The sequence below is a fragment of the Oryctolagus cuniculus genome, chromosome 20, assembly GCF_964237555.1.
Source record: "Oryctolagus cuniculus chromosome 20, mOryCun1.1, whole genome shotgun sequence".
In the NCBI taxonomy this organism is placed as follows: domain Eukaryota; kingdom Metazoa; phylum Chordata; class Mammalia; order Lagomorpha; family Leporidae; genus Oryctolagus; species Oryctolagus cuniculus.
In genome coordinates, this window is record NC_091451.1 from 3,179,859 (window position 1) to 3,207,717 (window position 27,859).

General features: G+C 37.5%; 2 long non-coding RNA genes and 1 pseudogene across 2 annotated transcripts in view; 2 read left to right on the forward strand and 1 right to left on the reverse strand.

The window, feature by feature from the left end:
- Window positions 1-3,965: 3,965 nt before the first annotated feature.
- LOC138847183 (uncharacterized) overlaps window positions 3,966-27,859 on the reverse strand; it is a 95,170-nt gene continuing 71,276 nt past the window's right edge. The window contains exon 3 of the long non-coding RNA XR_011384829.1: window positions 3,966-13,445. This is a non-coding gene — a long non-coding RNA (uncharacterized lncRNA). The remainder of the gene's footprint in view (window positions 13,446-27,859) is intronic.
- On the forward strand, window positions 13,333-26,656 carry LOC138847184 (uncharacterized). Its single transcript, XR_011384830.1, has 3 exons — window positions 13,333-13,462; window positions 22,430-22,569; window positions 24,970-26,656. It is a non-coding gene; the product is annotated as an uncharacterized lncRNA (long non-coding RNA).
- On the forward strand, window positions 16,409-21,063 carry LOC138847258 (UBX domain-containing protein 6 pseudogene; annotated as a pseudogene).

Consider the following 27,859-nt stretch of genomic DNA (forward strand, 5'->3'; position numbering starts at 1 on the left):
TTTGATTTATATGTGGTTATACAGTAGTATCTCAAAGATATATATTAAATATACCAAAGATAATATTTTGCTGTTGTTCTCTTTACCTAAAAACATTTCATTTAAGGCATAAAAATCATGTATTTCACATATATATTTAGAAAATGGAAAACATTATAGAAAGAATTTAACCAAACTTTATGCGAAAAGCGCTTATATACTTTGTCAGGCAGCATACCATGTTTTAATTATCAGATGCCTTTACTCACTGATGTGTTATTCTGTATTCTTTCATATCCATTTAACCATTAGATTTTAGCCTCAACTGTATATTGAGGGTATGAATGGAGAGACCTTCATCTGTTTTCAAAATACTCACAATCTAGTAGAGAAAACATATTTAAGTAAATGTAATTGAACAAAGTAATCCTTTAAAATGTAGACACATTTACTACTGTGCATTATGTTGAGGAAGAGCCTCTTCCTCTTTTGAGTGTTCTTATGCAATACTGTGGGATTTCATCTAATAATTTTCTATGTTTTTTTCCTTATTACTATTTGTTGAACTCTTTACTTAGTGTAGGGTTAATCTTATGAATATAAAGTGAACTGCAAGTAGATCAGTGAGGTCAGTGCTATGATGTAGCAGTTAAGGCCGCTGCCTGCAGTGCCGGCATCCCAAATGAGCCCTGGTTCGAGTCTTGGCTGCTCCACTTCTGATCCAGCTCTCTGCTATGGCCTGGGAAATCATTAGAAGAAGGTCCAAGCTCATACACCATCCCATGCACCAGCGTAGGAGTCATGCAGGAAGCTCCTGGTTCCTGGATTCAGATGGCAAAGCTCCAGCCATTGTGGCCAACTGGGGAGTGATCCAGCAGATGGAAAACCTCTCTCTCTCTCTCTTTCTGACTCTCCTTCTCACTCTGTGTGTAATTCTGACTTTCAAGTAAAATAAATAAATCTTAAAAAAAAAAGAAAATAGCTCATTGCAAAAATTGAGAGAAGGATTAGGAGAGGAAGGAGAAGGAAAGAAGGGTTGGAGCATGGGCTGGGGGGAGGATAGGGTGGGAAGTGTTACTATGTTCCTACATCTCTATATATGAAATACATGAAATTTATTTGAATTAAATAAAATACAAAACAGATTTTCAATTCTACATTCTTATAAGATAATCTTGTTGGATGTAGAATTCTTGGGTGACTGTCTTTTCCTTTCACTATTACGAATATGTCATCAATTGCTTTCTGGCCTCCATGGTTTGGGATCGGAAAACAGCTCGTAATTTTATAAGGATCAGTATTGTCTTTGAGCTTTCAAGATTATACTTTTCTAATTATATTTTAGCAGCTTGATTATAATTTGTCTAAATGTGGATCTCTTTGACTTTATCTCACTTGGAGGCTGTTTTGTTTCTTGAGTGTTCAGATTTATGCTTTTCATTGAATTTGGGAGATGTTTAGTCGTTACTCTTTCAAACATTCTTTCTACTTCTTTCTCTCCTTTCCTTTTATGGAATAACTATTTGTATCTTTGTATGCTTGATGATGTTCCACAGGTTTCCTATGCTTTGTTTTATCCTCTAATTCTATTCTTTACATTAGGTAATGCCAATTGTGCTTTAGTTTGCATCTTTTCATTGATATTCTGGATACAAGGAAACATTAATATAATATTTTGTTATTATTCTTAAAACATGAATTTATCTAGTTCTTTGTATATATTTAAATTAACTGATTTGTCTCATAAATTTAGCATCTTGACTTCCTCAGGGATATTTTCTGTTGACTGCCTCTTTCTTTTGCTGGGAAAATATTTATATCTTTATCACATTTCTGATTCTTTTATAATACTTCTGTTCAAAACTTAACTTTAAATAATACAAAAATGGATAAAATGTGGGAAGTCAGATTCTCCCCTATCCCTGGTTTTATTGTTGTTGTTGTTACTGTTTGGTTAAACACTTTCATAAACTAATTCTGTATTCTTCACAATGGGTGTCCACTAAAGCTTCTACTTGATTAGTTTAGTTGTGAGCTAATAATCTAAATGAAATTCCCTCAAATATCTGGAAACTGTGAATTGCCTAGCATGTGTCTAGAGCTTTTCTGCATGTTTTGGAAACAGGCAGGTAGTTTACAACTCTGCATTAGGTTTTAATTCCAGCATGCAGAGCATCCACAGATGCCAGAAGTGAGAGTTGGGCCCTTTGGAGATGCTGCTGTGGCACAATCAATTAAATCCTTGGTCTGAAGCACTGGAATCCCATATGGGCACAGGTTCTACTCCTGGCTGCTCCTCTCTGAATCCAGCTCTCTTTTATGGCCTGGGAAAGTAGTAGAAGATGGCCCAAGTTTTTGGGTCCCTGCAGCCACATGGGAGACCCAGAACTCCTGGCTCCTGACTTCAGATCAGATCAGCTCCAGCAACTGAAGCCATCTGCAGGAGTGAACCACTGAATAATGTCCATAGCTGAGCCTATCAAAAGCCTGGAAACAGGAGCTTCTTCTGGGTATCCTATGTAGCTGTAGGGGACCAAGGACTTAGACCATCCTATTCTGCTCTCCCATGCACATGGAAGACCTCTCTCTCTCTTTATCTCTTTCTCTTTTTCTCTCTCTCTACCTCTCTAACACTGTTTCCCCATGCAGGACCCCTGTCCTCAATGAGTTGTATTGAGAGTTAACTGTAAAACTAGTTCTCAAACTGTTTTTTGTGTGTGTGTATGTGTGTGTGTAAATTGTTGAAATCTTTCCTTAGTATAGAGTTGGTCTTCTATGTACAAAGTTAATTGAAAATGAATCTTAATGGAGAATTGGCTTGGCAAGTGGAGAGAGGGTAAGAGGAGGAGGAGGAGTGTGGGTGGGAGGGCTGGTATGGTGGGAAGAATCACTATATTCTTAAAATTGTACTTATGAAATTTGTATTCCTTAAAAATAAATTTTTTAAAAAATCTTTAAAAAAAGAGTCGGGGCCTTCAAAATACTTTATGGGACTGTGTATAGCCTTCCACTTGTGTGTGGCTGGATTAACAGGAATGGTTTAGAACTTTTCAGAGCTCTCTGTAGGCATTTGTGTAGTCTTCTCAGGCTACCAAAACAAAATTATCATAGACTAAGTGGATTAGAAAACAGAAGTTCATTTTCTAATGGTCCTGGTGGAGTCAGTCTCTGGTAAGGAATTTTTACTGGCTCGCACACAGATTTTGTTTGTTATGTCCTCAAACGACATTTCTTCCATAAATGTGTCAAGGCAGAACAGACAAGCTCTGCTCTCTCTTCATAGAAAACTAATAATCCTATTGGATTATGGCCCCATTCTTATGACTCATTTATTTTTAATTACTTCTTTAGAGCTCCCTTCTCTAAACAAAGCCAGACTTGGGTAAAGGCTTCAAAATGTGAATTTTGAGGTAGATTCAAATATACATTCCCTAACATAACATTCTCCAGCTTTTCTTTTCAAATTCTGTGTCTATTGCATATTTTCTCCAATGGTTATCATCATCTCAGGTAGACTCAGGGTTAAGCTATTGCTGCTTCTTATTTTAATTAGGTTTCCTGGGGAAAAACTGTTATTAGAAGGTTAGCTGTGGGTTAGGTCAAATAAAGACAGGGTTTCCTACTGGAATTTTTTCACAAATGAGCCAATCTGGTTAAGTAATTGCAACTCTTTTTTTTAACTTTTATTTAATGAATATAAATTTCCAAAGTATGACTTATGGATTACAATGGCTTCCCCCCCATACCGTCCCTCCCACCCACAACCCTCCCCTCTCCCACTCCCTCTCCCCTTCCATTCACATCAAGATTCATTTTTGATTATCTTAATATACAGAAGATCAGCTTAGTATACATTAAGTAAGGATTTCAACAGTTTGCTCCCACACAGAAACATAAAGTGGAAAATAATAGATGATTTTTTTAAATGATGATGAAATCAGATCAGACCTATTGTCATGTTTAATCCCAGTGAGAGTCAAGTTGGGAATTGATAATTTCTTTTTTTTTACAGAAGATCAGTTTAGTATGCATTAAGTAAAGATGTCAACAGTTTGCACCCCCATAGAAACATTGCAACTCTTTTTAACATTGCTGCATGTTCAGTCTACCTGCTATTTTCTATGTGAGTATAGATGTTTTGGTTTTCAATATAAATTGACTGTGCCTTATGTGAAATGCTTGAGACTAATACTTTTGGAAGATTTTGGAATAGATTACATAAGAAATTTTGGGGATGGGATTCAAGTCTCAACATGAAAACATGAAACTTACTTATTGTTGGAGTGAATATAATTTATACTATATTTTTAGTGTGCCAGCATTTAAAATTTTAAAGATTTATTTTAAAAAAAATAGAGTCAAAGAGAGAGAGAGAGTGAGAGAGTTCTTTCATCTGCTGTGCCCAAATGGCCACAATGTCCATAGATGAGCCTATCCAAAGCCTGGAAACAAGAGCTTCTTCTGGGTATCCCATGTAGCTGTAGGGGACCAAGGACTTAGGCCATCCTGTTCTGCTCTCCCATGCACATTAGCAGAGAGCAGAAAAGGATTCACTTGAATTAGTGCCCTTTTGGGATGGTAGCTCTGCAGGCTGAAGCCTTAACCCACTGCACCAAAGCACCGGCCTCAGTGTGCAAACTTTTTGACCATAATATCTCACATGAGGTCAGCTGTAGAATTTTCCTCTTATGGTGACCCTGAGCAAGTTTTGGACTTTGGAGCTTTTTGGTTTGGAATATTAGGTGTAGGGACAGTCTTGATTGGAAAATTTTCCATATCCAAATCTCACTTATTTTACTGAAATTCAGACACTTTTTTGAGTAAACCCTTCCCAGGTTATGCAAGCATCCATATAATTTCCGGTTTTCTGAAGATGTGGATATTTACAGTTTTTGAATTCTTCTCACTGTTTTTAGACAGGAAATTATTTTTCAAAAATTTTGAGAAATTTCTCTATTCAATGTTTCTGTTAATCACTTACCTTTCTTTACACTCAAATTCTGTCAACTGTCACAACTGGTGCATCTTAACTCTGTTGGTCATATTTTCCCCATCTTTTTATTCTCACTGTCACGGTGCTAGTTGAAATAACAGTTTTTCACTTCTTCTAGGTGGTGTCACAGTAGTCTTTTTTTGACAGGCAGAGTTAGACAGTGAGAAAGAGTGACAGAGAGAAAGGTCTTCCTTCCATTCATTCACCCCTCAAATGGCCGTTACGGCCAGCACGCTGTGCCGATCCAAAGCCAGGAGCTAGGTGCTTCCTCCTGGTCTCCCATGTGGGTGCAGGGCCCAAGCACTTGGGCATCCTCCCTGCTTCCCAGGCCAGGGCAGATAGCTGGACTGGAAGAGGGGCAACCGGGACAGAATCTAGCGCCCCAATGAGACTAGGATCAGAGTACCGGTGCCACATGTGGAGGATTAGCCTCGTGAGCCATGGCGCCAGCCTAATCACAGTAGTCTTTAAGTGTTCTTTCTCCAATGTGATTTCTAAAAAAAAAAAATTGTTTTCGTCCATTTAGATACATTTAATTGTATCTTTTAGAAAAAAAAGAGGTTTAAATTTCTTAGTCTGGCATGAGTTTTCTGTTTTTTTCATTTTGTAATTTTCTATTTTTTCTACTTCATTCTATTTCTGGAAACATGAATGAAGTGCATAAGTTGTTGTCATTTGTGTTTGCTGGGATTCTGTGTTAGCTCTGATGTCCTAGAGTCACTTTTCTTCAGCACTGTGTATCTCCTTAGTTATCAAAAGACTCAATAGCCCTGATCTCTTTTCATGCAAGAAAATAAAAATATATTAAAGGACAGAGCATGCAGTATACATATTGGTAATCTCACTTGTTGAATTGGCTTTCCTGACCTCCCTTGGGTATTCTTGGTCTTTGCTTTACAGCTATCTTTCCTCGTTAACTACTTGATTTTCCTAGAATCCAGTAAAAGAATGATGATGCAGCTATGTTTCTGTATTGACTGGGATGTGGAGTAAGTAAGAAGAAAAGTGGAGGGCTTTAGGAAACTACATGCTATGTAAGTGAAACATTTGCAGAGAGTATTTAGCAAAGCAGGACATTTCATATATATAGTGACTGGGATGGATTATAAATAAATCCAGAATATTTTGCACAGTATATTGGATAATGTAGAATCATGAACAATATTGAAATATTTAAAAGTGCTTATTTTCTCTCTGTTTATAAATAAATTCTGATAGGTTACTTGACATTAATAAATATCACAGAATTGCTTCATCAATTTCTTTTAGTTTTAAGAAATGTCACTATCAGTTTTATGGAACACAGAATAAATACTTGCTATATAGGAGAAAGGAAAATATATTCATCAATCAAAGTTAAAAGTCTTCAGAAATAGTTTGGTGAAATATTGTCCATTCTTTCATGGTTGTGTTTAGATGACAATACACCTCCTATATTTTCTTTTGCTTCAAGTTTCTTCATGTATGAATTTATTTTTTCCTCATAACCCCAGTTCTTTTGGTGTACTGGGAAGGAAAATGAGTTCTATAATGCCCCGAATTTAAGTTATTATTGGCAAGAAAGAAATTAAAAATCAATAATAGTGAGGATGTGCAGAAAAAGATTAGCAAGTCCAGTGTTGGTGGAAATGCAAGCTAGAATAGCCATTATGGAAGACAGTATAGAAATTCCTCAGAAAGATGAAAATAGATCTACCGTACGATCAATCAATGGGAATTTATCCAAAGAACATGAAATCAGCATATGAAAGAAATATCTGTGCCACACATTTATAGCAATTCAATTCACAATAACTATTTTGGAATCAACCTAGTTGCTCATCATCTGATGACTGGGGAAAGAAAATGTGCTATGTATAAACTGTGGAATATTACTCAGCAATAAAAAAATGAAAATCTGTCTTTCACAACAAAATGGATGCAACTGGAAACCATTATTATACTTTGTGAAATAAGACAGTCTCTAAAAGAAAAAAATGACATATTTTATCCATTCTGTGGTAACTAAACAGATGTTCTTTCTATGAAAAATTTTCTTCAGCTTTTGATTGAAAGATACAGAATACCCGAAGTCCTCAAAATTGTATGCTATTTTATATATATTATTTACATTCAAGTTTTCTGAAACATAACATTTGGTATGCATTATAAAACTCATATTTAAATTACCCAAAAAGTGACATTTATCCCCTGATAACATATTAAATTAAATTGAGGTTTATGATATCACAATGGTAGTTTTCACATCCCAATTGATAATGACATCACAATGTTTTTGGCAATATCATAATGGACTATTATTATTTTATTTATTTTTTATTTAGTAAATATAAATTTCCAAAGTACAGTTAATGGATTACAATGGCTCACCCCCCATAACTTCCCTCCCACTCATAGCCCTCCCGTCTCCCGCTCCCTCTCCCATTCCATTCACATCAAGATTCATTTTCAATTATCTTTATATACAGAAGATCGATTTAGTATATATTAAGTAAAGATTTCATCAGTTTTCACCCACACAGAAACACAAAGTGTAAAATACTGTTTCAGTACTAGTTATAGCATTAATTCACATTGGACAACACACTAAGGATAGATCCCACATGAAATGTAAGAACACAGTGACTCCTGTTATTGACTTAACAATTGACACTCTTGTTTATGGCGTCAGTAATCTCCCTAGGCTCTAGTCATAAGTTGCCAAGGTTATGGAAGCCTTTTGAATTCGCCAACTTCGATCTTATCCTGACAGGGTCATAGTCAAAGTGGAAGTTCTCTCCTCCCTTCAGAGAAAGGTACCTCCTTCTTTGATGACCTGTTCTTTCCACTGGGATCTCACTCACAGAGATCTTTCATTTAGGTCTTCTTTTTTTTTTCCAGAGTGTCTTGGCTTTCCATGCCTAAAATACTCTCATGGGCTCTTCAGCCATATTCGAATGCCTTAAGGGCTGATTCTGAGGCCAGAGTGCTATTTAGGACATCTGCCATTCTATGAGTCTGCTGAATGGATTATGACACAATGGATTATGACACAACAATGATATTTTAGGACATATTCTGATGTTGCAATGATAATGACACAATGATAGGTTTCTGATGTCACGATGGTTTTTATGACAAAATTCACAGTGAGAACACAATGGTTGGTTTGCGAAATCAGAATTTCATGTAAATGTAATCACAATATTGGCATATTTCATAATGCTTTTGTGATATCACAATTGATTATAAAATAATAGTGATTTATGGCATCACAACTGATTATCATCACAATTATAAGTTAAGGCATTGCAATAATTTTAGGACTTACAATTGGTCATGACATCACAATTTGGTTTATGATATGACAATTTTTTGTTTATTGCATCATAATATTGGTTTATTGTATCAATATTTATTATGACATCACAATAGTGAAATATACATTATCACAATGTTATCTTTATGATATAACAATGGTGAATTATCACATTCCAGTTGATTAGGTAACATAAGATTTTTACATCATGATTTATTATGACATGACAATGGTAGCTTAATAACATCACAGTGTTTTTAAAATATCACGATTAATTATGAGATAACAATGGTAGCTTTATGATATCACAAGGTTTTTATGACATCACAATTGATTATAACATCAAAATGGTAGCTTTATAATGTCACAATATTTTTAAGATTTCACTATTGCTTATGATATAAAAAATTTGGTTTACCATACCACATTATTTGTTTATCATATTCCAGTTGCTTATGGTATCACAAGGCTATTTACAAAATCACAATTGATTATGGCATAACAAAGGTAGATATGGCAACACAAAGTGTTTTTCTGTCATCAAAATATTGATTTATGCTATACAGTACAGTACTGGAAGATTTAGCCAGAGCCATTAGGCAAGAAAAAGAAATCAAGGGGATACAAGTTGGGAAGGAAGAAGTCCAACAAGCCTATTTGCAAATGACATATATAGGGGATCCCAAAGTCTCCACCAAGAGGCTACTGGAAGTTTTAGAAGATTTTGGTAAAGTAGCAGGATATAAAGTCAATACAAAAAAATCAATAGCCTCTGTATACACAGACAATGCCACAGCTGAGAAGAACTTCTGAGATAAATCCCATTCACAATAGCTACATAGAAAATCAAATACCTTGGAATAAACTTAACCAAGGATGTTGAAGATCTCTAGGATGAAAATGACAAAACTTTAAAGCAAGAAATTGAAGAAGATACAAAAATAGGAAAATCTTCCATGTTCATGGATTGGAAGAATCAATATCATCAAAATGTCAATTTTTGCGAAAGCAATTTGTGATACAAATTAAAATACCAAAGACATTATATTCAGATCTGGAAAAAATGATGCTGAAATTCATATGGAGGCACAAGAGACATCCAATAGCTAAAGCAATGTGATACAACAAATAGAAAGCTGGAGGCATCACAATAATAGATTTCAAGATATACTACAGGGAAATTGTAATCAAAACAGTCTAGTACTGATACAAAAATATATGAGTAGACCAATGGAACAGAATTGAAACACCAGAAAGCAATCCAAACATCTAGAGCCAAATTATATTTGATCAAGGAACTAAAACCAATTCCTGGAGCAAAGACCATCTAATCAACAAATGGTGCTGTGAAAACCGGATTTCAACATGCAGAAGTATGAAGTAAGACTCCTAAGAAGTATGAAGTAAGACTACACAAAAATCCACTCAACAAAGATCTAAATCTGTGACCTCACACCACCAAATTATTAGAGAACATCTAAGAAACCCTGTAAGATATTGGCACAGGCAAAAATTTCTTGTAAAAGACTCCAGAGGCACAGGCAGCCAAACACAAAATTAACAACTGGGATTACATCAAATTGAGAAGTTTCTGTACTGCAAAAGAAACATGAAAGTGAAGAGGCAGCCAAAATAATGGGAGGAAAAATTTGCAAATTATGCAACTGATAAAGGATTATTAACCATGATCTACAGAGAGTCAAGAATCTCCACCACTAGAAAACAAACAACCCACTTAAGAGATGGGCCAAGGACTTGACCAGACAATTTCCAAAAGAAGAAATCCAAATGGCCAACAGACACATGAAAAATGTTCAGGATCACTAGCCATCAGAGAAATGCACAATGAGGTTTCACTTCACACTGGTTAGAATGGCTTTCATAGAGAAATCAACAAACCACAGATTCTGGCAAGGATGTAGGGAAAAAGGCACACTAATCCACTGTTTTTGGGAATGCAAACTGGTAAAGCCACTATGGAGACAGTTTGGAGATATCTCAGAAACCTGAATATAACCCTACCATATGACGCAGCCATCCCACTCCTGGGAATTTACAAAAGGGAAATTAAATTAGCAAATAAAAGAGCTATCTGCACCTCCATGTTTATTGTAGCTCAATTCACAATAGCTAAGACATGGAATCAACCTAAATGCCCACCAATTGTAGACTGGATAAAGAAATTATGGGATATGTACTCTATGGAATACTACACAGCCGTAAAAATCAAATCCAGTCATTTGCAACAAAATGGAGGAATCGGGAAAACATGCTGAGTGAAATAAGGCAGTCACAAAGGGACAAGTATCATATGTTCTCCCTGATCTGTGACAACTAACTGAGCAACTAAAAGGAAACCTGTAGGAGTAAAACTGACACTATGAGAAGCATTGATTTGATCAGCTTTTGTCCTAACTGTTGAGGAAGAGCTTACTATTTTATTCTTTTTAGTATTTTCTTTTTCTACTTAATACCATTGGTTGAACACTTTACTTAACACAGTATTATTCTCAGGTGTTTAAAACCAATTGAAAATTCACCCCTGTTAAAAATAAGAGTGGCAAAAAATAAAGAGAAGGGTGAGATGTACAGTTGGGCACATATTCCCTCTGACATACCCCTAAGTGTAAGTATGTGTGTGTGGGTACAAACTGTTAAAATTTTTACTTGGTATAGAGTTGATTTTCTGTATGTAATGATAATTAAAAATGGATCTTAATGCAGAATGGGATGGGAAATGGAGTAGGAGGTGGGATGTATGAAATCTATATTTATTAAATAAAATCTTTCTATAAAAATCATCAAAGCTCAAAATGTCAATTTCACTTCAATTTATTATAATACCACAGATCAGGGAAAACACATGTTATTTATCTGTTTGGGAATGGTTTATTTCACTTAATGTAATGGTTTCTAGTTGCATCAATTTTGTTGTAAAAATATGATTTCTTTTTTTATCACTGAGTTGTATTCTATAGTGTATATATACCATAATATGAAATGCTTTTTAAAAAGCACCATAAAGAAGGATCTACTTTTTAAAGTTCCAAAATTAATCAACTATGAGTAAAAGTAATTAAGAAAATACAGGGGAAAGTAACACTAATATCCAGTTTCAGGGAATTGAAACAATGCTTTACATAGAATATAGCCTTGTCAAGAAGCTAAAAAAAATCTGTAAAATGTTTAGGAAGAAAAATTTGACTAGAGATTAAAATCTACTATATTTTGGACATCAAATTCCCAAAACCAAATATAATATAAAATAGCAAAACTCTTACCTGAAACAAGTAAATTGAATCACAATATGAAAATTACCAACCAATTAAAAAGTTACAGAAGCAAAACTTTTGTAAAGAAATACAAAATATTCCAGGGCCAGTGCTGTGGCATAAGGTGTAAAGCTATTGCCTGTGGTGCCAGCATCCATATGAGTGCTGATTTGAGTCCTGGCTGCTCTACTCCTGATCCAGCTCTCTGCTGATGGCCTGGGAAAGCAGTGGAAGATGGCCCAAGTGCTAGGGTCCCTGCACCAGCGTGGGGTACCTGGAGAAAGCTCCTGCCTCCTGTCTTCAGATCAGCCCAGCTCTGGCCCTTTGTGTTCATTTGGGGAATAAACCAGCAGATGGAGATTCTCTCTCTCTCTCTTACTGTCTCTTTCTCTCTCTCTCTCTCTCTCTCTCTCCCCCTCTCACTGTAACTCTACCTCTCTCTCTTTCTCTCCCTCTTTCTGCTTGTGCTTCCCTGTAACTCTGCTTTTCAAAAAATAAATAAATCTTTGGGAAAAAAAAAAGAAATACAAAATATTTAAACACACCTTTATTTCCAGCCGTACCAAGGTAGAAATAAGTAGAGAATATTTCCAAATTTATTTGGAAGACCAGCATTACATTGATGATGATGCAAGTTGACCAAACTTGAAATATGCATTAAGTATAAGCCTCTCATTCATACACAGATGCATATATCCTTAGTATTATTATAATAAATTAAATCACATATGAAAATATAATGAAGAACAAGTGAGATACAAGAAAGAATGCAACAGGTGGTTAACATTTTTAAACAATCCATGTAAATTTTCCAAGTAAGTGAAAAATTGAAGAAGAAAATCCCATGACAATTTAGATTGAATGTGGAAAACATTTAAAAATTAGCATAAAATTTACAAAAAAAAACCTGCTAGCAGTATAGTAAAAAAGTGCCTTCCATACTCTGATCAATATTGTTTAAAAGGATCCTACAACAAACAACACAATACATACAGGATCATTGACAGCTTTTCCCCTGGAAGTAAGCCTACAGCAGCACCTCCACTATCTCCAACTTCTTATTGGAGGAGTAGTGGGGAGAGGGGAGAGCAAAAAGAAAAAATAAGGTGTAAAGATTTCTAACCAATAAAATGTTAATATGATGGGTATATTTAGAGAGAGTCCATAAAATCTAAAAAGAAATACAACTGATACATGAATTTAACAAGATTGCTGGAAGGATCAATATTTTTAAAATCCACTAGAATACCATGCACAGCAAAAGACAAATAGAAAATATTAAAGGTCAATAGGCAGAGTAGAAAACAAATGCTGACAGGAGAAAAGGAAAAAAAAAGGATTCAATCATGGGATGTCTTTCAGCTTTCTTCCAATCAATACTAAAAAGTAACACAAACGACCCAACAGGAAAATGAGTCACAATACGAAGAAAACAAAGCCCAGAGGCCGATGCACAGAACTGTGACTCACTGAAGCAGTTACTGCACCGAGAGCTCCAGCAGGGACCCATCAGGGAGGACAGGGCCACAGGAGGGACCTGGCGGGTGCAGGAGCAGAGGGGAGAGGCCTCCCGCCTGGGGAGGTGGAGTCCGACCTGCACCCAGGCCTCGCCTCCTGCTGCTCCCACCCAGCACAACCTGAAGTCAGGGACCCATTGCCTTGCAGGATGTTGATGGGCTGCAAACTTTGTGACATTGTGTGTGCTCACAGCCATGCATGCTGTCCAATCAGGCACGACGATGTCCATGCCGCGTCATCACGTGGGGTCTTGACGTCACAGTCATCTAACAGTTCTGGGCAGGAGCGAGGTGCTAGGAGATGGCTCCACTGCCCCGATGCTCCCGAAGTAAGTCGGGCTCCGTGGCCTCCACCTTCATCACCGGGGGACGCTGGACACCTGGAGCTGAAAACCACGACATGGTGAGTGTGTGCGCCCAGGTGTCGGGAGAGGCGTAAAGCAGCCGTGGAAGCTTCTGAGAAGCTGGCAGGACGCGGGCCTCCCAGAGCTCGTCTCCAAATCTGTGGCGCCATATTGCCGCTGGCCCAGCGCTTCCCTTGGTCCCCTCAGACCCGGGGGTCGGGGTCTGCACTGGCACCCGGGACCCCCGACACCCTGCCCCTTCCCTGCTCTTAGCGACTTCTCATCCCCAGAGCCATCCCCAGGCAGCTGTGTGGCAGCAGCCCTGTGTTTCCCCGACTGTGCAGTGGGCACGGGGTGGGCATTAGGGAGAATGTGGGCTCCGTGTGTGGGGTGCATGAGGGACGGGAGCTGTAGTTTGTGCTGCCCTGGGCTCCTCCATCCTTCCCTGCCAGGACCTGATTCCCCCCAGTTTTCTAAATATGTGGGCAGCAGGGTCTCTTCCAGGATGCTGGCCTCTCAGCACAGCTGCTTCTAGGGGTCTCTCCATTTTCTGTTTCCAATAACGTAGTCATCTAGAGTGGATAACGCAAAAACAAATGTTCTGTTTGATTTGGGGTTTTTGTTCAGGTTTTGGAGGGGCACAAGTGCCCTGTAATTTGACACTTGGGTATCATCTTAGCCCTTACATTGTCCTTTCACAGCCTGCCCTCTGCATTTGCACTTTCAGAGTAGGAATTTTGTTTGCTCAAAATTATGAGTATTTTTAAATTTATTCTGTTCCATAAAAATCTTCCCAATCCTGAAAATATATCTCCTGAGTTATTTTGAATTTATATGTTGATATGGGAGCCTGGTACTTTATATTTGTTTAAATTTTTTCAAGATTGTTGGATATGATTGACAAATTTCTGTATATTCAAAGCATGCAACATGATGTTATGAATATGAGGAAACTTTCAGAAATTATGGAAAATTCACAGTTTTTTGAAACATCAACAATCCCTTATTAGCAAACCTGTGCAGGTTAACTTTCTGACCTGGCTCAAAACAACATTGCTAACATGATCAGGGTTGTAGGTACACAATCAATAAAGACTGTCTCATTCAAAAAGAATTTTAAAAAATTCCTCTGCTTAAGCATATTTGCTTAAAAATAATCTTCAGTGTTGCCGAAAAAATATCACAGAGTGATTTCAGTCCATGAAAAATCAGCACCATATATATATATATATATGTTTGTGTGTGTGTGTGTATAATAAAGTATATAATATATACACAATAAAATACATATTTGTAATATTGGGAAAAGTTGATAGCACTTGTGGAAAATGCCCCCTAGTAGCCCTGAAGTGGAGGCCAAGATGGAAACACCTGCAGGGTCACCCTGACATTTCTGTTGGTACAGGCAGGAAAGTGACTCCACAAATGCAAGATACCACCATGCTGAATGTTAGGAACTTGGTTCCATTATCAGTGCGGTGCGCCGGCTGCAGCATGCCAGCCATGGTGGCCATTGGAGGGTGAACCAACGGCAAAAAGGAAGACCTTTCTGTCTCTCTCTCACTATCCACTCTGCCTGTCAAAAAAAAAAAAAAAAAGAAAAGAAAAGAAAAGAAACTTGGTTTCATTAAATGTAACAAGGAGGTCCCTGACTGGAACACAGGCCATTGTTTACTTCCTCCAGTGTACATAAGCAGAGCCCTGGGTCAGCAGTGGAGAATAGATGAGACTTTGGTCAGGCACTCTGAGATGAAGTCATCCCAAATGGTGGGTATATCCACTGCACCACAACACTGCCTCAGTTGGTAAGAGCTTCTATGATCTTTGTTATGTTTGCTGAAATTTTCTCTTTTCCATTTTTAGTGTAATTGTAATCATCTGCTTTTCACCCACTTTGCCTGTATTCACTCATTTTGTCATTGTTTCTTCCACAAAATTATCCATTTTTATGGTAATAACAGCTGAATGCCTTTTTAAGCTTTCTTTGAAATTATAGCTATCAGCAGTGCATATTTGTAATATCTTAGTCTGAGTCAACCCTAGTACTCTTAACCTTTGACCAGATTGCTTAGCTTTCTGATTGTGAAATCATCACCTATCTCAAATTTCTGTAAGTCTCCTGGAAACTGTCATGTACAAGTTCTCAGACATTGTTACTCTACTGTAATTATTCACCCTTTCTAGATAACATATTTTTTACTTTTTTGGATGTTTGTGGAACTAAGTTTGAGTTTAATTTTTAAGGTTTTTCTAAGCGTAATCTCGATATGGAAGTCTGTGCTCATATGTTGTAGAACAAGGCATGATCTTTTTTCAATCATGTTTGTGGTATTTTTTCATGTTCTTCAATATAGATGTAGTTGCAGTGAAGAATAACAGAAAGTTGTCTATCTGCTTTTCATACCATTAATATTCATTTCTTTTCATAGTAATCACAGCATACATTATTCCATGATATGTACATCTGTTTTCATTGCCTTTGCATCTAATGCTATACCATGTATAGTTCACTAACATCCAAGTAAGCCAATGGTGATAATATAGCTGTGGCAATCTTGCTTTGCATTTTCCTATCACAAACCTGCTCAAAGTTCTGTAATTCTCTCTACAAATTTTCAGAATGTTTGCCATGGTATTCTATTCCACATATCAATTTATTTTTCCTGAATTTTGCCATTGATGTGTACCTTTCCTATAATATACTGTGTAAAGTACAGTTATCTCTTCATACTTAAGATGCTCTATTTACATTTTTAAACTGTTTGAAATGGATTCTTTTTCTCCAAACTCCCTTATATCTGGTAGTGATTTTATTGGAACTCCGATTAAGTTATTTAGTTTTACTTACAGTATCAGTGGTATATTTAATATTGTGAGCATCCTTTCTGGTTTTGTGATTGCAGTTATTGATATATGCAGGTTTTTTATTGAAAGATTTATTTTATTTGTTTGAAAGAGTTACAGAGAGAAGTAGAGAGAGAGAGAAAGACAGAAAAATGGCCGCAATGGCTGGAGCTCAGCTGATCCAAAGTCAGTAGCCAGTAGCTTCTTCTGGTTCTCCCATGCAAGTACAGGGGCTCACAGACTTGGTCTGTCTTCCACTGCTTTCCCCAGGCACATCAACGGGGAGAGATTGGACGTGGAACAGCTGGGTCTACAACTGGCACCAGTATGGGATGCCAGCACTGCAGGCCGGAGCCTTAACCTGTTGTGCCACAGACCCAGTGCCAGATATGTGTGTACTTAATATTCTTATTTAAGTAAATCCTCGTACTGTGACATTGCTGCTTGATTTTCTTTCACAGTAATGTCATCAGGTCACTCAAAATTCTGTGAAGTTTCCCTGGCAACATTAATGTACAGTCTCTCTGAACTCTCTTAGGATAAGCATAATCTTACACACTTTAAAGTCACACATTTTTAAACTTTCTTAATTTTTATAACTCCAGAGTTATCATTCACTGAATTTTCCCAAAGTGTAGCTCTAGATATACTTTCTCAGAATTTTTCTAGTAGGTGGAATGAGTTTTATATTCATTGATTTTTACTTTTCAATTTATGTAATCACAATTAAGTATTTTTCACCAAATTCCTTTATTTTTGCATTTTAGAGAATTCAACAAATGTAAGCTAACCTTTTAGAAATTTGCTTTAGTGTATATATCTTTAGCGACTTAAATAATTCTTTTAAGATTATCATCTAAAGTGGCTTGATTAAAGAGATTAGGATTATTTTAGTATTCTTTTTAAATGTAATATAATATTTTACACCAAATTCTCAAATTTGTATGTCAATCACAATAAGTAAAATATTTTTAACATTTTTATTTTAACATTTAACTCTTCATTTTGGGTTTTGAAAGATATTTTCCTCATATGAATAATACTACATGAACACTATTTTCATTCAATACCTGAAGGATGTTTCTGAGAGTCATGTAATTTGTACGCACCCTACAATGTATGCTGTTAACATTCAATTGATCCTCTGTTAAAAAAAAAAAACACCCATTGTTTTCTTTACAGGGCTTTTAACATTTATCTTTATTTCTGGGTTTATGCAGTTTAATTATGATCTGCCTTAGCATGGTGATTTTTTTTCATCCTATGATTGGAGTGCAATGACCTGTTTCATTCTTTAAATTTATAGTTTTGTCAAAACTGTCATATTTTATGATGACTCTTTATATTTCTGTGTTACCTGTTCTTACATATACTTTTTCATCTCTGGTTTTATTAATTTGGGTCTGCTCCATTTTTTTTTTGGTTATTTGCTCCAGTGGTAGATCTATTTTGCTTATTTTTTCAAAAAGCCAGCTCTTTATTTCACCAATTTTTTGTATCATTTTTCTGATTTCATTTTTGTTTATTTCTTCTCGCATTTGAATCATTTCTTTTCTCATTAATTTTGGGTTTGATTTGTTGTTGTTTTTCTAGGTCCTTGAGATGCATTGACAGCTCATTTATTTGGTATCTTTCCAATTTTTTCATGTAAGCACTGATTGCTGTAAACTTCACCCTTAACACTGCTTTTGCTGTATCCCATTCCTTTTTATATTCTGTATTAATTTCTTGTATGACCCACTGTTAATTCAAAAGCATGTTGTTCAGTCGCAATGTGTTTCCATATGATCTAGAGAGTCCTGAGTTGTTGAATTCCACCTTCATTCCATTTCTCATCTAAGATGATGCATGATATTATTTCAAAGTTTTTGAATTTGCTGAGACTTATGACATAGCATGTGGTCTATGCTTTTAGAGTACCAGATAAATCAAGCTAAGATGGCATCTGGAATTAAATTGATTTATTGTCTGGGAACAGTCTCTAGTCTTCCTTTATCATATGATTTTATGGGTTATCATTGCTGAAAATTTATCTTTAATAATGAGAATAGTGAGAGTGAAAAGGCACATTGTTGGAATTTTAGTACTGTTGACAACTGAAAGTATTGTCTATTTATGTTTATAACTCAACAATAAGACAAACCAATAAAAAAGAAAATTATGTAAACACACTTCATAAAAGAACACATACCACTAAAGTGCATGAGGAACCAGCATTTTGGCAGAGCAGGTAAATCTTCTGCCCATGGTGACAGCACCCCATATGACCTCTGATTCTTGTCCTAGCTGACAATCCACCTTCTTGTTAGTGGCATGGGAAAACAGCTAAATACAGTCTGGTTCAAAGAGAATGCACAGTTCTTTGGTATCCCTTTCTCAGTTGCATTTTACATATCATCTACTGTTGAGCACAATATGACAAAAATACATTCTTGAGGAAAATCAGGCAAGTCACGGGGCAGAATTAAATACCTTGTCACACTCAATAGAATGGATCGTATGTTTTTAATAATTTATTTTAACTAATATAAAGAGAACATATTAAATGTGCTTCAAAGGTACAATTCTAAGGATGTAATGATTTTTTTTTTTTTTTTGGACAGGCAGAGTGGACAATGAGAGAGAGACAGAGAGAAAGGTCTTCCTTTGCCATTGGTTCCCCATCCAATGGCCACCGCGGCCGACACACTGCAGCCAGCGCACTGCGCTGATCCGAAGCCAGGAGCCAGGTGCTTCTCCTGGTCTCCCATGCGGGTGCAGGGCCCAAGCACCTGGGCCATCCTCCACTGCACTCCCTGGCCACAGCAGAGAGCAGGGCTGGAAGAGGGGCAAACGGGACAGAATCTGGTGCCCCAACCGGGACTAGAACCTGGTGTGCCAGCGCTGCAAGGCAGAGGATTAGCCTATTGAGCCACGGTGCTGGCCAGGATGTAATGATTTTTATCTTCTTCCCTCTTCCTTACTTTCTTTTTGAATTTTTGGGATCACATTTTTACTTACTTTATAGTCACAGGCATAATGCATCACTAAATAAAAGTTCAACAAGTCAAAAATAGAAAAACCACTGTTCATGGGAGTATAGACAAGCACTATAAATAATCAAATCCCAACATGACAGTTTCACTCATATACAATAAATATATTTAATACTCTATATTAGCCAATACACATCAGAGAAAACATGATGTTTGCATTTTTCATTTTGAGGTCATATAACTCCCTGTATATTTTGGATGATGTCCGGGTAACTATTATGTTCATAGCACTTCAGAATCTTCTAGGCTCTAGTGTCAACATACTCATTGACAGGAAATTTATATTTACTTTCATGAACATTTAGAGAATGAAAAATTAAACTATTTTAGATTTTTGAACTTGTCCAAAATGCACTTCTCTGTGCCCATATTTTTCCTATAAATATAGTAATTGAGCCCATCCTGACTGGGCTGTGCCCCCTCCCTCCCCACTACCACCACCCAACCACTCCCCCCCCCCCAGCCAACATGAAGAAGAGAAACCCAACCAGCTGGCTCTGAGGCAGCCTCTCCAGGGACCCACCAATGAGGCACAGATGGCGGCAGCTGGAGCAGAACCAGCCCCGGGCTGGGACCCAAAGTCGCAGGACTCCATGGGGAACCAGGTGAGGGAGAAGCTGCGAGCCCAGGCCACTGTCCGTGGGAGCCCTGAGGCACAAGGGACTAACGCGGTCCCTGAGACCAAAGAGGAGGGCTCAGTTCACCTGGCGGTGCCCGGCGTGTACTTCACCTGCGCGCTCACGGGGCCACCCTGAGCAGGGACCAGCAGGAGGCCGGCATCAAGGAGGCCATTCTCTCAGTGGCTGTGTCCATCATGAAGATCCACACATTCAACAAAGCCCGTGACCGGGTGAAGCTGGGCGTGGACACCACTGCCAAGTACCTGGACAACCTCCACCTGCACCCCGAGGAGGAGAAGTACCGAAGATCAAGCTGCAGAACAAGCTGTTCCCGGAGCACATCAGCTGCTTGGAGGGGGCGCACGAGTGTTTTGAGGCCATCAGGTTCCAGAAGGCCCTGCTTCCAGTCCTGATCAGGAGAGCCCAAATAGTTCTGTGTGCTGAGCCAGGCAGGGCTGGCCCATCCCCAGAGCCTGCACAGGCACAAGGAGCAGCCGCTGGCTGCTGATCCCGTGGGGACCACGCTGCAGGCCTCCAACTTCGAGCTGCCCGCGCATTTCCTCAGCCTCATGGCAGAAGAGGTGAAGCCAGAGCAGAGGTTCAGGGCGGATGTGGTGGAGTGGCTGAGCGTGCTGCTGGCTAAGGCCAGGTGTGAGGAGGAGCAGCAGAGGGTTCTGCGGGGGTACAGTTTCAGGCTGCTGTGAGTGTGCCTCCCAGATGGCTGCCTGCTGCAGGAGGCGCGTGGGGCCATGGGTGCTCCTGGAGGGCAGGGGGCAGGGTGCAGGCTGTCCAGTCGGCCCTGACCATCCTGCACGAAGGGACCTTCTATGCCCCCATGAGCGGCTGTTGGTGTTGTACAGCTTCATCCGGGAGGCCTTGGAGAGCAGCTGGCTGCCCTTGGAGCTGCAGGCCTCAAGGAAGCAGAAGCTGTTGGAGGAGGAGAACCTGGCCTTGAAGGAGTGCACCCTGGGGAGGGGTGCCCGGGCTGGGCGTGGGGTCGGGAGATGAGACAGCAGGGCCACGTGCTGCCTCCAGCAGCGGGGTGATGCTTGTTCTGCCCCCCAGGTGCCCTCCGCCCTTCTGACCTTCTTGTGGGACACAGTTGTGCTGGAGGCCTCAGGGCTGCCGTGCCAAGCTTTTAATCTGTTTTTTTTTTTTTTTTTTTTTTTTTGTATTCGATTGTTTGCCTATTGCCTAATTATATTATCTAATCATAGTGTGTACCTGTGCCAGCACTGTGAACATGTTTGTTGGCTTTTTATTGTTTTGTCAGTTCTCTCAAAATTTTGTAAGTAACATAAGGAATTTTTATCTTCAAAATATGCCAGAGCCATCTGAGACTAGCATTCTCTTTTACTCTTTCAGGGATGTCTTTTACTCTTTATTGATTTTATGAATTTTCTAGATGTTGATGTTCTTTTAAAATCACTATGGAATGGAAATTATCTTTTCTGGATTTTAGTTTCTGAAAATTTTATATGGTTTAGCATGTAATAATAATGAATAATTGTTTACTAAATTTGCTCACATTTTCTTCACATTCACTGTTTTTTACAAAATTACTCTATCTACTTATAGTTACCACAGTATCATTGTTGTCATAGAATTTAAATTCCTTTTTGTTTTTGCCTTTGAATTTAATGTTATCACCTATATATAATTTCAAGTTCTTATATATCCTGGTCCTGGCATTATGAATATATGTATTTTTCATTGTAAGTTTATCAGCTCCATGGAAATTTTCTAAGTTATCTTGGAATATTTGCTGTTTATAATATTTCTGAATGATCTAACACCTATGTATTGCTTCATGCTATCAGAATCACACAATTTTTTTTCTATTTGGAAGTTTTTAGGGAACTCCAAATTTATTGCTACCATTGACATTTTCAATAGCATCATTTTACATAAGGAAATCATTCTGTCAGGGTTCTTCTGTAAGGTAACATTATCTTAAGTTCCTGTGATTTGCAATCATTTTAAAAATATGATTATAAAGACTATTTTCACTGAATCTCTTTGTTTAGTTGCCACTTGGTAATTATATCTACAAAACTGCTCAGTTCTATCCTAATCACAATTTATACAGTTATATGAACATCACTTATCATTTATTTTTATTTGATTGTATTACTGTCACTATTTTATAACAACAGTCAGTACCCAAGTTGTAGGCAACAGTTAACATTGTTGGTTACTGTTTTTACTGAGAGGTTATTAACTCAACGAAATGTCTAAGCTTTCTTGTCCACTTTCACGTACACATTTTTTCAGTAATACCTATATCCTGTATATTCCTTCACCCTGTATATTCCTTCACCCATTCAAGTTCATTTCCCTTAATTTTATCTGGATTGTGATGAGATACAGTTTGACATTAGATTTGAAATATTCCTCAGTGTCACTCTAGACACAGTCATCTTAAAGTTTTCTGTTGGCTTAAACAGTCATGTGTTCTTGATTGCAAATCCTGATGCTCTATAATATTTATTCTTAAATATAATCTTAATTGTTTATTTTCTTTTAGAGTTATTTGTTTACTTGAAATGAAAAGAGGGAGAGAGAAGAGGAAGAAAGTGATTTCCCCGTCCAATAGCTCACTCCCAAATGGGTGCAATGACTTGGACTGGAATGGAAGTAGAAGCTTCTTCATGTTCTCCGACAAGGGTACAAGGGTCCAAGCATTTGGACCTTTTCCACTGCTTTCCCAAGTGCATTATCAGCAAGCTGGATAAGAAGTGGAGCAGCCAAGACTCATTCTATTATGGGTTCTAACAGATTACTCAATTCTATTGAGAGTAATCACATTATATGTTATTTATGAGAATGTGAATTGTTTTTACATTTGTCATGTCCTAATTACTATTGCCCATGTATACTATTAGTATCACAGTTTTTGCCAATATTAACACTGTGAATGTGTGGCCATTGCGGTTAGTTTTTTCCGTGGGTGATAATGCCTATAATACTTGCAACTAAGGACAAATTAGCATGCAAGCTTGGTCAAACTTTTTCCAGCAACATGGAATCAAAGACAAAACAAACTTATCAATTGATGTTTTATGTGCAAACAACCTGAATCTTTTTTTTTATATAAATATATATTTTTCAAATAGATTTTTGATTCAGCTCATTATGGAATACATCCCAAACTTTAAAATGCGAAATTATTGGTTGGTGTGAAGAAAGCCAGACAGTTTTTGTTTCTTCTCTTGATGAAATAATAAAATGCAAATGAATCATTGTTAACCACAGCTGTGGCTCGTTTGAGGGATTGGGGTGGACCTGGGGTTCATTTTCAGTGACCCAGCTGCAATACCTGTCTGTAATACTAGAAAAAAGATGATTCTATTTAATCATTTCTACTTGCAGTACTGCTATGTGCTCAGCTTAACTGGAAGCCTTGGAATGGGCATAAGTTATATGTCCTACATTTCATCCTTATCCTGGGCCTGCGTTGCACTGGAAAAAAAAAAAACTACCACCTGTACTTATACCAGTATTTGGTTCAAGATGCCAAATTTGTTCAGCCCATGGTTGAAGAAGGACAGAAGAGAGTCAGGATAAAATGCATACCAAGGGCTGTAAAATGAGGGAGTTAGGGATTTCCAGGGGAAAGAGGGTGTTGCCATGGTCCACACTCTAATATCTTTACAGCAAATTGGTAAGGTTTCATGTTTTACTTCTTTTTACTGTTTTTGCTGTATACCTTAATTTTTTTTCCTTGACAGTTTTAAAAAGGAAAAAGGTCTAATTTTCTTTGTTTGTATTGGGGCTATATTTTTTGATTGTAAAAATATTTAATGGCCTTTTGATGAATGTCTTCCACATTGAATAAGAAAACTTAGTGGCTTAATTTAGGAAATACATTAACAGGACACCATGTTTTGAAATTGTAACAAAATCCACATAAGTGATTTTACAGGTACAAAGAATAAAAATAAGGTAACTTTACCTTCTTAAATATTTTCTGCCTTAAAGAGAGCGTTTCCATGACTTTAGCTGGTGAAAGGGTTTAATATCTGCAGAGCTTTATAAAAATGTATTTCAGTGCTGCTGGTATAGTAGATGATCATGCAATTGCAGTTGAGTATTATCACCTCTTTTTTGTTTTGTCTTTTATATGTCTTCAATCTGAGTGTGCAAAGTCAATTTGTGATATTTTGCAACCCTAGGATTTTTTTAAATAGATGCTGCTTGCTATGTTTTCCAAACCTTTTTGAGCCATAGGATCCAAGCCATAGAATTCTTTATGCATGTTGAATTCAGTCAAAAAAGAACAAGATGTTGCTTATTTCAATTGCAGTTCAAGTCACATGGGATGAAATCCTGTGACAGTAAGCAAAAGCAAAAACAGAAAACATGAAAAATGATTTGAAATATATCTTTTCAATTGTGGCAATAAATGAAAGATTTGGTTCAAAAAAAAAAAGAATGATGACAGAAACTTTGTTCATATTTTCAAAAAAAGTGTCATAAAAATTAAAAATGTGCACACTTAATCTTTTAAAATCTGCTTTTTGTAGCATCTCTTATAGAATTTGTAAAACTTATTTGGTTTTCATTATTTCTGAGGATCACTTGTCTTTCTTAAAGGATTTATTTACTTAAAAGTCAGAGTGACAGAGAGAGGGAGAGACAGACATATATCTGCTGGTTTGCCCCTTGGTATACCTGCAACAGCCAGGGATATGCCAGGCTGAAGCCAGGATCCAGAAGCTGCATTCAGTTCTCCTGAGTGGGTGGGAGAAACCCAAGAATTTGAGCATTGTTTGCTGCCTTTCATGATCAGTTGCAGGAAAGTGCATCAGAGGAATGGTGTGTCTAGGACTCAAACCAAGCACCCTTATTATTTATTTATTTATTTTTGTGAGCAGATTCAACAGGTTTTACATACAATTTTAAAATATACATAAAACACATATACACAAATATACAGTATTATATAAACAGTCGATCCATATAAAAATGCACGTCACAACATAGTAAGTGTCAGTTAATGCTGATTGTTGCCAATGCAGCTCTTTTGAGATTGATCAGGGCATTATTTCTAAACTCTTCACACAGGGGCAGTCTTGGAAGGCTTCAAAGAGCACTCTCTGTTGTGCGCTGGCCATGTCCCTCATGTATTCCACTCCGGCCGCTGTGTTTCGGAAAACAGTGGACACAGAGATCGCACAGCCGTCCATCTCCAGCACTGCGGACTCCGAAGTGGTGGGAAGAGTAGGGTGAGTTCTACTTTGACTGTTTTTACTTGTAACACTTTCTGTTCACTCTTGATTGTCTACTCCCTATCCTGGCAGTGCCCCCTCAGTGCTCATTTCAGTACACAGGGACACTTCATACTCTCACTTATTGCACTGAAGACACTCTGCTGGGTGATTTTCGATCTTGTGCAATTCACAAACAAGCTTCCTGGTGAGTTTGCATTTCTGTCTCACATGGCTTCTGAAAATCAACTGCTCAGCTCTTGTGCTCTGGTGCGAGCCGGCTCAGCGTAACACCAACCACAGCATTCCACAGTCTGCCTGATTTCTGCTAATGAGTCCCACCTGGAAAGGAGTCAGACCCAGCCACTCAGCACACCGGACCTCGGGTCGTTCAGAACGAGGTTTGCTCACAGCAAGTCTCCATGCTCACACAGCACAGCCACCTGGACACGGTGCTCCCTGATGTAGGCCCAGGGGCAGCTGCCAAGCACCCTTATACAGGATGCTAGTGCCTCACACAGCAACTTAACCCACTGCACCACCATGCCTGTCCCTCGAAGATCATGTTTTCCTACTGCATTCAGGATTACAAGCTTATTTCTTTCTATCCCTTGCTTTATTGGAATGTTTTTCCCCTCTCTTTTTTTGATGAAACAGAATTCTTGCCTGTTTTCTCTGTGTATTTTTGGTTTGTTTCTTTAGCCTCTCCCAAACTATAATCCTTTTCTGAATTACAATAGTCAACAAATTGGTTATTCAAAACAAAATATAGTGGTGACATATTTTACACATGTATCAAATTATAAACCCAAGAATGATATACTTTAATACTAAAGCTCTGATTTTTAGTTTACACTGGGATCTATTTCTTACAACTCATTAATGTTTGTCAACATTTTAATTTTCTTGTCAACTATCTTTCTCTTAATAAAGTTTGTGTTATATTTATTTCCTATCCAGTACCCATAAAAAGTATTTCTTGAATTCATTGAATATAAAATGAAACTCTCAGAAATTCATTCAGTTCCTATCCTTTATCATATTTACAATATTTTAATGTGTTGCCATATTTAGAAGCCCTATAAAATATTTAAATCTACTTTATACACCCTTATATTTCAGATTCTTTATTTTTATTTTGATGTGAGTGTTCAATGATATGAACTCCTACTTTGGAACTCTTTTTGCTGTATTTCACAGTTTGGCATTCTGTATTTCCTATTTAACAACCTAAGAAAATTTTCAATATCTTTCTATATGAAAGGTTATTGGGGACATTTTGGCATTGGTGCAGTGGGGTGACTGGCCTACCCACCCAGAATTTTACCTGAGCTCTGTTTAACTAAAATGTCTTTAAGATGGATTTCCAAGGGTCTCTGTACTTGCTCTAGCTGTTTGGGAATTCTCTGTCAAAAAAGTATTCACCTCTGAAAGGTTTTGTTATTTCACCTGGGAAACAGCCAAGATCAACACAGGATGTTTTCAAAGGAAAAGGAAATGCAGACTGGAGAATGAAATAAATGAATTCTGAGTACCAGGCATTTCTCCAGACACAGAAATTAAACTACAATTATATAATTATTTCTCATTATTTTGGATATTAAATATATATACTTATACACATATGTTTATATGGATTCAAATACTTATATATAGTTTTCACAACAGTAACTGCATACATATATATCTTTGTTCTACTATGAAACATATTGCATTGAATTGGAATATATGATTCTAAGATTGTTAACAGACACTTAAATGCATATATAATTTTGTGGCACAATTTTGTTTTTCTATAGACACTTATATTATGTAATGTTCAAATCAGGGTAAACATCAGTCTCCTCACTTGTCATTTTATTATAGTGAAAATATTTAAAATCCATCTTTTAAACATTTTTAGAAAAATTATATGGTGTATTCTTATGATCTATAGTCATTTTACTATATAATGCAATAGAATACCAGAACTTCTTATTCATAACTATAATTTAGTAACTATTAAGCAATGTTTTCCCATTCATTTTTCACCCTTACTCTCCTCAGCATCTAGTAACCATTATTGTACAGCAACTCTGAAAACAAATTTGTTAGATCCCACATATGATTGAGGTCATCCACACATGTCTTTCTGGGCTTGGCATAGTTCTCAAATGATAATGAGCATCACTTCCATCCATGTTGTTGTAAATGATTAAAATGCACTTGGGAGATTTCCAAGATGGTGGAGTAGGGAGGGAGCTTACTACTTTAGTTCAGTAGAAGACAGATTTAAAAAAAATAGATAGAGTGCAGTCTCAGGGAAGAATGAGGAAGAAAATGGCAGAGGAAACTACGCAGATTAAAGGGACTGTGCACCAGCACCCCAGGTTCTAGTCCCGGTTGGGGCGCCAGAGTCTGTCCCAGTTGCTCCTCTTCCAGTCAAGCTCTCTGCTGTGGCCTGGGAGTGCAGTGGAGGATGGCCCAAAGTCCTTGTGTCCTGCACCTGCATGGGAGACCAGGAGAAGCACCTGGCTCCTGGCTTTGGATCAGCACAGTGCGCTGGCCACAGAGCACTGGCCTCAGCGCCCATGTGGGGGTGAACCAACCGAAAAGGAAGACCTTTCTCTCTCTCTCTCACTGTCCACTCTGCCTATCAAATATATATATATATATATTCCTTAAAAACAAATAAAAATACTCCATTTAATTGAATACTTTTTCATTACATGTGTGTAGCACATTTTCTTTTCCATTTATCATTTGAA